The sequence below is a fragment of the Marmota marmota genome, unplaced genomic scaffold (assembly GCF_001458135.2).
Source record: "Marmota marmota marmota unplaced genomic scaffold, marMar, whole genome shotgun sequence".
Taxonomy (NCBI): domain Eukaryota; kingdom Metazoa; phylum Chordata; class Mammalia; order Rodentia; family Sciuridae; genus Marmota; species Marmota marmota.
Window position 1 is genome coordinate 2,357,335 of NW_026000211.1, and position 12,381 is coordinate 2,369,715.

Below are 12,381 nucleotides of genomic sequence, written 5' to 3' on the forward strand. Positions count from 1 at the left end.
CGCAGCAGCAGCCCGCGCGCGCCCTCCGTCTATTTTTTTCCCTCTTCCTTTCATTCTCACGCTCCAAAATAGGTCAAGAGGTGGAAGTTACACCTAGAACCGCCCCGACCTGGATGCAAAAGAGCTTTTCTTCGGCAGCTCCCCGGAGAGCATTGTAACTATTTGGTTCGGAGAGCTTCCCGCCCCGATACCGTGCAGAGAGCGCCCGCGACCCGGGCGCTGACAATGGTCTGCAGAGGGGAGCCGCGAGAAGCCTCTTTTCCGCCCTAGTTCTGCTGGCTCTGCGCGCTTTGGGAGGAGAGGGCGCGACAGGTCGCCTTGCACGCCCGGGGTCTGACCGCCTGGGTGAGTTCCTGCTCTTCCTAGGCCATTCCTGTCACCGTGGGTGACCTGTTTACCTTGCAAACTTAGACACGACCCAAACCGGCGAGCCTGCGGAGCAGTAAGGGATTGCGGGATGTGCTTCAGATGGGAGAACCGATCCATCAGAGCTCAGAGCTGAAGGGGACACGGTTAGTGGCTTAGAGGCGAAAATGAATTTGTATTTTCGTGGAGTGCACGTGTATCTTTCCCTTCAGAAGCTATCACTTGGGAATTGATTTTTAACTAGCAGGAGGCGGAGAACTAAGATAACTTGAAGGCAGAAAGTTTTCAAAGCTGAAGATGAAAATACGGTTTTTAGAAAGGAATGCCAAAATAGGATGGTAGGATTTATATAATATTACTTGTGTTCTTAACCTCTCTCTCTCTCTCTCTCTCTGTTTATATTGCTTTGGTTCTTTGTAATACATGATATAAGCAAACCATACTTTATGTAGAAAGAGGGGAAGATTACAAAAATATACGGGCAAAGCTTTATATAAGTGGGTATGCATGAATTTGAATGTACATAGGAAATTTCACATGGGGAAAAGAGCTAGAATGAATCTATATAGCTTTGTATTAAGGTCATTGCGATATTACAGGTAAGGATTGGTGTTGTTTCAGCAGAGGAAAACATTATTCGTGTGACTAATTAGCAAGTCAAATCCTTTGCCTTCCTGGCTAATGAATGGTTAATATGTTTTGAAGTTTACAAAGGAGACTGTAGGTTTTTATGCCCTTGATTCCTGGCTGAAAATGCAGTGTAAACAACTCTAATATTGTGAGTGGTGCCTTAGAGATGCTCAGAAGAGAGGATCACTGGAGAAGGATGCTAGTGGCTCTGATGCCGTTGATTGCATGTAACTTATTTAAAGGAGACCTTGACAAGTTGGAAAGTATCTCGTCACTAAGGAAACTGCTTCAGAAAACTGCCGCTTTATTAATGTGCTTGGTCAGATTTGAAAAGAGAACTCTTACAGACTCTTCCTAATTCAAAAGAAATCGTATTTCTAGAAAGATTCAATTACTGTAATGATGTTCTTTGGAAATAATTTGCCCCCCCCCCCCCATTTGGGGCATATATCTTAATATAGTTAAAGTATCAAGGTACTTTGGAGGTTTTAATAAAATTTTACTTACCAGAGGGATGATGACATTGAAAATACTTAGTCTGCATAGTTAACTAATTCTGCCTTAAAATGGAGGGTCAGGGTAGCAGGAGGAAGTCCCAGAACATCTTAAATCTCTGTTTATGTGTATTTTCCAAAGCCAGATCTTACTTATGATTAAAAGGGCTGTGTAGAGAAGGTATTAGTCAGACACCACATATAGTATTTCTGAGAGATGGGTAGGTGAGTACTTCAATGCATTTCACTTGAAAGTATGGAGAACTAGGCTCCAAAATTTGAGACACATGGTGAAGGCTTTATCATTGCTTTGAAGAAGGCACAAGCTAGGGATGCTTAGCAATACTCGGAATCTAAATTTTGAGAGAAAAATGCAATGAAATTCTTGTGTTTACTGCATGTGGACGTTCGGTTTATATTTTTAAGAAGGAATTGAGTGAAAACTCTCATTGCAGTTAGCCCATGGTGTAATGAATGTTAAAATTAGGCTGTCAGCACTTGTCTGTGCAATTTTATGTTTTTACTCTTAGACAAATTAGGAAGTGTTCTGAAGAGTGGCATGCAAGTATTAAGATAATTAAAGAATTATGTAAGGACAAACTTACGGATCTAAATATTGAGCTGGATCTGGCATAGTTTGGTCCCTGGGAAGGCTGAAAGAATAGTGATCTTACATGGCCATAGCTTTTGTGATTCTCTTCTCTTGATGGCATAAGAGAGGATAAAAGCCCTAGATAAGAGCTGTTCAAAGAGGGGATAATGCCATTTATTTTGGGTACTTACATCTCATGCAGAGACCCTTCCAACTACTCCAGGGAGGCTTTTTAAGTTTGAACTAGATTGCCTGGAATGAAATTTAGCTTAGTGCCATTTCCCCATCAGTGAAATGGGCATAATGATCCTTCTAAGGTGGTTATGAGAAGCAGATGGAATAATGAATGTGAAATGCTGAGTATACTGTTGGCACATTGTGAACAGTCGTGAAGAGTGGTTATAGTAAGAAGTAGCAGTGTTGATTTAGTATCATTTCCCGGGGCTGCAGAGGGGTTGCTGCATAATTGACTCTAGAATTTAATATTTGAGTCAATGGGTCATTCCCCCTTCCTCTCCTAGTTAGTGTTGCCTAGGAGCTTGAGGCTAACACTGTCACACTTGCTTCTCCTCTACCCTAGACAGACCTTTGAGTTACCAACGTTAAAGAGGTCACTTGCAATTATTTTTGGAGATAATGATGAGATAGATAATAGGGCGAGGGAGGAGCTTTCCAAGTGAACTTGTAAAATAAATTTATGCATTTGCTTAACTAGTTTCTGTTAATGTCTTTAGAAGTATAGTCTTGATAACAGGATGTTAATTTTTGGTTTTCACAAAATTTACATCCTTTAGGATTTAGAAATAGGGTCTAGTATTTAGACTGTGGAAAGGAAGCAGTAATACTATTTATTCAGCTTTTCAGGCATTCAGCATTCCCAAGGCACCCAAGGCACCAAGAGCAAGAAAAACAGATTTGAACCTTTTGCTTGCAGAATGCATGTCTGCTGGTAAGAGGTAAACCTATCATTTAAATATTCACTAAGTGCTCTGCGGGAAAAATGTCAAGGGCAGTGCTATAGTCTAGGTGTGTGTCCCTCCGAAATTCCTGTTGAAACTTAATCCTCGGAGTTGTATGTTAATGGTATTTGGAAATGGGGCTTTTGGAAGTCAGAATAATGAGGTCATACGGCTGGGGTCCTAGGATTGTATTAGTGGCTTATTAGGAAAAGACCCAAGTCACTAGGCTTGCTCTCTTGCCATGTGATACCTCTTTGGGATTTTGCAGAGATTCACCACCAGCAAGAAGTCACCACCAGATGCTGAGTAGACCAATATTCTTAGATTGCTTAGCCTCCAGAACCATGAGATAAATAAGACTCAATTCTTTATGAATTACCCAGTCTTTGCTACTCAGTTATAGCAACTAGAAATGCATGAAGGTAGAAATAAGGAATTAGAATCTATGGGATAGGAGGTGAGGAATGCTTACATAAGGAAGTGATATGAGGGAAGAATGTTTAATGCAGAATAAACAGCACCTGCAGGGACCCTGAATGTGACTGTGTGTGTGTGTGTGTGTGTGTGTGTGTGTTTCAGGGAGAACAAAGAAGAGAGCAGGTACTTTTGAAGAAGGGGGCAAGACAGTATGAATGAGGCCGAAGCAGTAGGTCTGTTATGAGAAACATTTTTTTTTTCTGTGTAAGGCTATGGTTTCAGTAGAACTCTTAATTATTTTTGAAACATATTACCTTAGAGTTTTTCAGACTACTCTATTGAATTATAAAAATGATATTTGTAATCTTTTATTAACTGATCAGAAATGAAAACAGTTTTACCATGATAGATTAATTTGCCAGCTCTTTGTATTATAGTCTGAATTTAAAATACTTTGGATTAATTTCTTTTTCAAATTGAACAGATTTCTGTTTAAAATACATGTCACGGATACTTCTAGCTATCATAATATCACACCCACACACCCACACACAGTCACCCCTTCAGTTTTAATCCATATCTATAGAAGAGCTGCGGGGACCGATTGCTTCATATTTCTCACATGGAAAGGTCACCAAAGTATCTGAGAGTCCCTGAGCCCAGCTCTGTGAGGTTGTGATATACACTCTGCAGAGCAGTGGCAGGAAGCAGCCTCTCCCTTGGATTGCTCTCTCAAGGTCATTTCAAGGACTTGGTGGGCAGTCCTCTTCCCCAAGTACATAGTATTATTCTCTGTTTTTCCTTATCTCCTTCTCTCTCCAGTGTTCCCCATGGTTATTTCGCAGATTTCATAAGTTTTTTCTTTTTATTTCTCAAGTCCAGACCCTAAAGTGCCATCAACCCTGACTTAGGTACACCTGGCTGGTTTTGTATTGCATAACTGTGTTTGCCAGATGGGCACAACCTTTCCCCCTTCATGGTTCTCCCAAGGTATTTCCTCCATCTTGGTATACAGAATGCTCTCATCTCTGCCTTCACTTTCTCTTATCAGTAAGGTTGCAGATAAGGGAAACAGCCCTAGCTACTATAAGCAGAAAGAGCTTTAATAAGGGAATTAGTTGCTCAGGAGAAGGTTGGAAGGGAAAGTTGCTACTTATAAGAGATGAGAGGATCTTGGCTAAGCCTCATGAGGTGATTCTCAGGCAGCTTGCCTGAACCTGCCCAGGTTTGCTCCCATTACTGCCACAGGCTAGAGGCTGGGAATGAGAGCCACTGGAACTGCTGACATCAAAAGCACACTGTTTGGCTGTATTCCATTGATCAGAGAAGCTGCTGCAAAGTGCCAGGAAGCTAGTGACTGACCATTGCTACCAACAACAAAAACCAGCTAGCAAACATCATCCTTAGAAACCCTCCACCTCCCTTCTTCTCCATCTCATCTTATTGGCAGAACCTATTCCATGCCCAGAGTCCTGGGGGCAAGGGACTCTGGGAAATGTAATTTTTAGGCCTCTAGCCAGAGTTGTGAAATAATGTACAGTTGAGGGAGGTAGAAACAAATGTTAAATTACAAACCATCATATCCAACACATCTAAAATACAGTTTATTGGAGATTTAGAATACTTAATTTGAAGCAGGTTGAGATTGATTTTGGAAGATGTGTTATAAAAATCAAAACCAACCTAGCAGCTAGCATGGTAGCACGCACCTGTAATCCCAGTAGCTCAGGAGGCTGAGGCAGGAGGATCCTGAGTTCAAAGCCAGCCTCAGCAATTTAGCAGGGCACTAAACAACTCAGTGAGACCCTGTCTCTAATAAAATGCAAAATAGGGCTAGGGATGTGGCTCAGTGGTTAAGGGCCCCTGAGTTCAATCCCTGGTACCCCCCCCCAAAAAAACCTAGTTACTAACCAGTTACTCTTTCAAACAGATGGATATTATAGATTACAATTACTAGAATAAGCATTAAGTAAATAAACAAAAAAATCATTTTAAGTAAAAATAAATTTTTAAGTAAAAAATATTCCTTTGATTTGGATTAGTAATCAAAGTAAAATATTTTAAAAAATGATTTTTAAAATGGTTCTCCCCACCAACGCTCCAGATAGCCTACCCATTTCATGAATCATAATGCAAAGAAAGAATATAGTACTATTAGAAATAATAGTCCTGACTGGCTAGTTTATTTATTAGATGTATTAACTGTGTACTTGTGTTTTTGCTGAATCTGTCTTTTCTCTAACTTTCATAGTGTTCTTTTTAAGGATTACAAAGATAGACCTGACCTATTTATTATAGATTAAAATAAGAGTATGCTTGAATTTACTCCAATCACTTATTTTATACCCTCACACCTGTTCAATTCCCTTTTTTTACAAACCACTAATGTGAATATGATTGGATCTCTTCTATTTCTGGGTAATAAATTATCAGTTTATTTGCACTCAGAAAGTACATGAGTATATCTAAGAATAGTCTTGATTGTTGGATAAAAATCATCTTGAATTTGCCTCTGATGCTTGGAGTTAGAAAAGGACAGAAGGGTATCTTAAGGAAATGGACTAACTTAGTGAATTTGTCACTGTTTGCATGCATTTTCTTAGATTGAGTTTTAGATCTCAGAAGGTAAGATTATTCATCTCTTATTAGGTGATGAAAGCATTTTAGTGCAGAATTACAAATGCTGCTGGGAGCAAATTATACTATAATATGACTGCATTTTGGGGTTCAGTAGTGATAATTTTGGCTCACCCCAAGCCACCCCAGATTAACACATGAAGATAAAACAATGCTCGTACTCTGTAAATGCAGCTTTAAGTCTTCTATCCAGGGAGTAACTGAACCGAATATTAATTGATCAAATAAAGGAGAGTAGGAGTATTCATCTTTGTGTTATAGTAATGCATGAATGCTCTCTCCCTTCAGGCACTTTTTCCCTTTGATTCCAATTTGTACAAACATTGGAGGCAAGACCCTGGGTTTCCCTTACTCCAGGTTATAAGAATGATAAATTCTTGTTTTCTCCTGCTGCATGGAGCTTGGTTAAAAATGAAGTTCTAGTATAAAATTTCCTTCTGTGGATTGAAAATCAAAATTATCTTTTAATTTGCTAAGTAGTCTATAAAATTTTTTTAGAACATCCCAATCTGAAATATCTCTCAGGTTAGATCATTGATGAGCCATATGGAAGGGGGGGGAGCTAGATAAAGGGAACATGCATATTTTTTAAGACAAAATTTGAGGAGAATTAAGCAAAACTAGTATTTGAACATCACTGAATGATTTGTTTACTTGGCAATTCAAGAAGTGGATATTAAGAGCGTATTGTGTATGGTCTATGGGGTAGATAACAAAGGGTTGTGATAGTGGGCTCTCTTGTAATAATAAGCACGAAGAACATGGCTTCGTCAAATAGAAAGTGGCATATTCTGTCATTGCAAGGTGAAAAATGGAATTATTTTAAACAAATATAGTTTTGACCTCAAAGAATAGTTGCTCATATTTTTAACAAAAATTAAAAGGTAGCTAAGAGGCAAAAAGTAACTGCAGTTCTTATATTTGTTTCTTCAACCCACAGAAATTGAAATAGGTGAGCTTGTTGAAAATCAAAGGGCTTTAGTATTTAAAGAGGTAGTGTGTTTGTAAGAGATGAGGACTGCTTTTGGTACTCTAATCAATGTTCAAAAAGTAATCAGATATCCTTAAAAAATTCTCAGACTCTGTAACCACTCACTGGACATCAAATTTAGAATTAGAGTAATTCAAGAAAATACAGAGACAGTCAGAATAAGTCATTCGTAAACAAAGATGGCAATGAAATGATTTATGCAGTTATGAACTAGATCTAAGGTGAACATGTCTACAGTGACCAACTTGTTGTCTAAACCAGGACACTCTGAGAATAAAGAGGATAGTACTAAAATTTGCCCTGGGAAAAGAAGTATAAGTGAAGACTACTCAGAAAACTTTGAGTGATCAAGACTTATGGATGTCCAATATTGAGGTGCTAGTTATCTCACAGGATTGCATTAATTTTAATATTGACTTTTTAAAAAAAAGGCCATTGTGGTGAGATATGCATAACTTAAAATATATTATTTTAACCACTTTTAAAGTACACTTCAACAAACAGCATGAAGTACATTCCCATTGAATAACCATCACTACCATCCATCTCCGGAACTTTTTCATCTTCTCAAAGTTGAATTCCAGACCCACTTAACAATAACTCCCCCTCCCCCTCCCCAAGGTCCCTAGCAACACCATTCTACCTTCTGTCTGTGTGGCTTTGACTATTCTAGGAATCTTACATAAGTGGAATCATACGGTATTGGTTGTGTTGTGACTGGCACATTTCGCTTGGCATAATGTCTTTAAGATTCATCTGTATTGTAGCATGTATTAGAATTCCATTCCTTTTTAAGGTTGAATAATATTCTATAATATGTACCTACCATACTTTGTTTACCCATTCATCTGTAGTTGAACATTTCGGTTGCTTCCACCTTTTGGCTACTGTACATAATGCTGCCCTGAACTTGGGTATATAAATATCTCTTTCAGTTATTGCTTTCAGTTCTTTTTGGTATATTCTCACAATATTGATTTTATTTTTTAATATTTATTTTTTTGGTTTTCGGTGGACACAACATCTTTATTTTATTTTTATGTGGTGCTGAGGATCAAACCCAGCACCCCACGCATGCCAGGCAAGCGCGCTACCGCTTGAGCCACATCCCCGGCCCACAATATTGATTTTAAATAAAGAAGTTCAAAATGGAAGAAAAAGAAAAAAAATTCTTTTCCTCTATAGGATCTTTCTGATCATGTTTCTCCAACGCAGTATTGCTTCAGATTGGAGCCCAGCTCAGCCTTTGCAGAATTCATCAGAAACAGCAGATGTTGCAGATAACCTCAAGAAACTTCCTGCTGCAAAAAGCATCCAAGGTCTCAAATTTCATCCCAACACAGAAAGGAAGCTCTTTTTTCTGTCATAACTACCAGTCATACACAGACTACAGATGTTGCTAGGGGGAAAGGGCAGGCATCTTAAATATCTGATTCTAGGTCAGGCAAGTGGCCTTCAAGAGCACCAAAAACTAGAACAGCATGAGGTGGAACCCAGAATATTCCACGTGACCAAGAACATTTCTGAAACACAGGGGATCATGTACTTCTTGGGGAAAAGGGAATGGAACCAACTACTATTGAGTTGGGAACTGAAACAGATTCTACTTGAATATGGACCTTCCAGTTACAGAAAAAAGTAATCTACCTTTGACTGTGGAAATTGATATCAGAACGCCAATGTCAAGAATATTGGTGCCTGTGATCTAAATTTAGCTAATCCCCTTATAGAAGCAGAGGCATCGAAATGTGATTATTCTTTGAAATTTTAAGTAGCTCTATTTCCACTGGGTAGGTATAGTCCTGGAGAATAATGTTGACACGTGGAATTGCTACATTCATTGGATGTAATTGTTCCTCCTCTCTTTAGGCAGTATCAGTACTCTGTAGTCAACAGAGGACACCTGTTCATTAATAACAGGATCCTTGGAAAAAATTGATAAACTTTTGTATATAGGTAGTAACTGGACTGCAGAAAATACATTTGCAGAAGTTATCTGATAATCAGAAATGGTAGCCAAAAGCCAAAGAATTATTAAGGTGCTTTCAGAAAAAATGGACCCCAAATTAGTGTCTTTCAGCTTCCTAGAATGAACAGTGTCTTCAGGTCTACTCTCATTGTACTGTTCCTATATCAATGAAGATTGGAAAATTAATAGGGAAGTCAACACAAAAACCAGCATATCAATATTTGTAGCAGCTTTATTCATAATTGTCAAAACTGGATGCAATCAAGGTGTCCTTCCATAGGTGAATGAATAAATAGATTGTAGCATATCTATACAATAGAATATCATTTAGTGATAAAAAAAAATGATCAAGCTACAAAAAGACATGGAGGAACTTTAAATGCATATTGCTAGGTGAAAGGAACCAGTCTGAAAAGGGTACATACTGTATGATTCTAACCATATGACATGCTGGAAAGGCAAAATTATAGAGATATTAAAAAGATCATTGGTTGCCAGAGGGCTGGATTCAGAGGGAGAGATGAATAAGTGGAGCCCAGGGAAGTTTTAGGGCCATAAAACTGTTCTGTGTGAGGCTGTAATTGTGGATACACAACATTATGCATTTTTCAAAATTCAGAACTGTGCAATATAAAGAGTAGATCCTAGAATAGACTATGGGTGTTTATTAATATTCACGAATCAATATTGGTTCATTAGTGGTAACTAAAGTACCACACGGATGCAAGGTTTTAATTTAAACATTTCATGAAATATTTTTTTAAATGAACAAGAAATTCTATTTGGTGCTAGAATAGAAGATGTAGAAAGTGTTAACTCCAGGGGTCTGAGTGACAGCAGGTCCAGTAGTAAGGAGCAGAGCTCCAGGTCAGGGACATTAATATTTCTGTTGTTCCTTTCCCAGCAGAAACATCTTATCAGCTTCAATGCACCATAAGTGCAGAAATTTCTCCCAAGCTTTTAGCAGGAGAAAAGGATGCACTCAGCCAGATTTCTGAGCAGAGTTGCCATCCAGTTTCATATTGGTTAAAGGTTTGAGTTAGAGCCCACGGAATGCATTGACAGGCCAAAAACAGAGAAATCTACAGCCCCAAAGTGGCAATGACATCCATCTTCATGGCCCTCCAACCTTCTACTGTTGATTTTTCCTACTGCAGACCTGGACAGATTCTCCACCCGGCTTTCCTCTGCAGGAAGCTCTTGAGGCTTTGCATCAAGTTGGCCGAAAAGCCAATCTAACTTCTCTTGTTTTGCTAGGAAGGAATATTGTGGTTGCTACATAATTGTAGGAAAGGAAGGAGATCATACACCATTTCCTTAAAAAGGCTAGATAGCCACTCCTGTAAGGAGGCAGTATATAGAGAAACCTGTGAGCAGAACTTTGAGCTAGATATTTTTAAAGAATCTTTTTTTAGCCAAAGTAATTTATGATATCTTGTTTGATAGTTTGTCTATTCTACTTGTTAAAATGTGGGTCTTTTGAAATGTAGTGGCAGGGTGTGTGAACAGAAAATTTTATTCTCATTAAGATGATGAATTTGGACATAAAATGAATGGCTTTATGGGTGGTATACCATGTGAACCTCTGAAATGCAGAAGATCCTAGAAATCCTACTCCCGGTGCAACTAAAAGCTGATCAACTTCATACTAAGGCTCTGTATTTTGCTATTGGCCATGTTTACCTTGCCAGCTTACTCTTTTTAAGTTACCAACTCTTAACCACATTATTTTGAAGTTTGAATTATTCCCACTGCTCTGTGTATTATGACTGATTCATTAAAGTGAGAAATCAAAGACTAACTAAATAATTTAAAAATGGAGGAAATACTGTTGTATTTGGACATGTTAAATTTTATTGCAGGTTAATAATAATCACTGAAACATTCACAGAGGTTATTGACTGTTTTGTGTAACATGAACTTTGGTTAAGGCTGTGTATGAGTAACATCAGTTTTGTTTATTTGAACTAAACTGCAGGATGACATGATGGATCTATGGACTTGTAGAATCAACACCCATGGATTCCAGTCCTTGGTCCTCAAGAAACTAATTAGATAGTTTTTGTACTGGTTGATTCTCAAGTATTTACAAAACGACAGCTTTGGTTTTGCCGCAGTCCGGCTGCAGCAGGATAATCAGGGGGGGTGACGAACAACTTGTGTAGATTGATACAGCAGGAGTGGAAGCCGTTTATTGCAGGACAGGAGCAGTATTTATACATTCCACACAGCTTATCTAATTAGCATAAACTAGATACATCAGTCAACCAATCAGGAATCTCTACACCTAATGGCTCGGTTTTGTTACTTCTCAAACCACTCCCTCTGACATTTTGCCAGGCACCATCCAGACTTGTTTACGAACTTTAACATTCCCCTGGCAAAATGCCAGGTGTTATTTTGACTTGTTTACAGACTCTAACAGGTTTTACACCCATTTGTTGAATTTTGCATCTTGTTTTTTTTATGTATAAGCTCTGGAACTTCTCATTTTCCAAAAACTTGGGACACCATAAAACAAAGAAATTTGTTGACCAAAATAGAATGTTGGTCTTCCTAAGAAAATTTAAAAGACTCAAGTCATTTGTTGTCATGTTATTTCTGTGATTTTAAAACTAAGTTCCGAAAATATTGTATTTCATTATTTTAAAAACATTATTTCACATTTCAACATCACTGGCATGAGTGTGCATCTTCAGTGGATGGCATATCCTCATCTTTCTTGGCAATAAGTAAAATAATTATACATATGAGAAAACAGATGGCATCCTAGCTTCCATGAAATGTTGTGTATCCATTTACAAGAAATATTTCCATCCTGCCTCAGGAACTTCAGGTTGAATGTTTCATCTTTACTTATTTTTTTAAATTTTTAGCTTAGGACCCGAATACTGTTTTCCTGTTTGTGTACTTATTTTTTAATTTTTTAAAAGTAGATTATGATGGAACCCCTTGAGGGTTAAAGAAATGATATCTGTCATTTTAAATGGAAAATAATAGACGATATGCTTTTACACAGTCTTACCTCTGAAGAAACAAACACAGTCATAAAATGGAGTATGGAAACTGAAAAAAAATTAAACTTTCCAAAACAGTCTGGTTTATTCTGGGCACAGACTTAATAACTCCGGCTGCTAGGAGAAGTATAATTTGCTGCCACGGGAAAGCTTAAAATGTCAAACACATTCTTATAAAATACAATGTGAGCTGCCTGCAAATGAGACCGTTCTTTCAACTGGTCTATTTCCTATTTCAGTGCAGCTTTCATAATTGTGGCACTTACTCAGAATTGAAAGCCTCTTGGTTTGATGTAAACATGCAAATCA

The 12,381-nt window shown here is 38.1% G+C and overlaps 1 protein-coding gene across 8 annotated transcripts in view; it reads left to right on the forward strand.

Moving 5' to 3' along the window:
• Nucleotides 1-12,381, forward strand: part of Trmt9b (tRNA methyltransferase 9B (putative)) — a 59,137-nt gene that overhangs the window by 522 nt on the left and 46,234 nt on the right. For 5 of the 8 annotated variants that reach the window (XM_048791793.1, XM_015486033.2, XM_015486028.2 and 2 more), the window contains exon 1: nucleotides 7-512. The exons of 1 other annotated variant lie outside the window; for it this stretch is intronic. The gene's annotated coding sequence lies outside the window, so the exon portion shown is untranslated. 2 more of the 8 variants (XM_015486029.2, XM_015486031.2) reach the window with 2 other exon arrangements.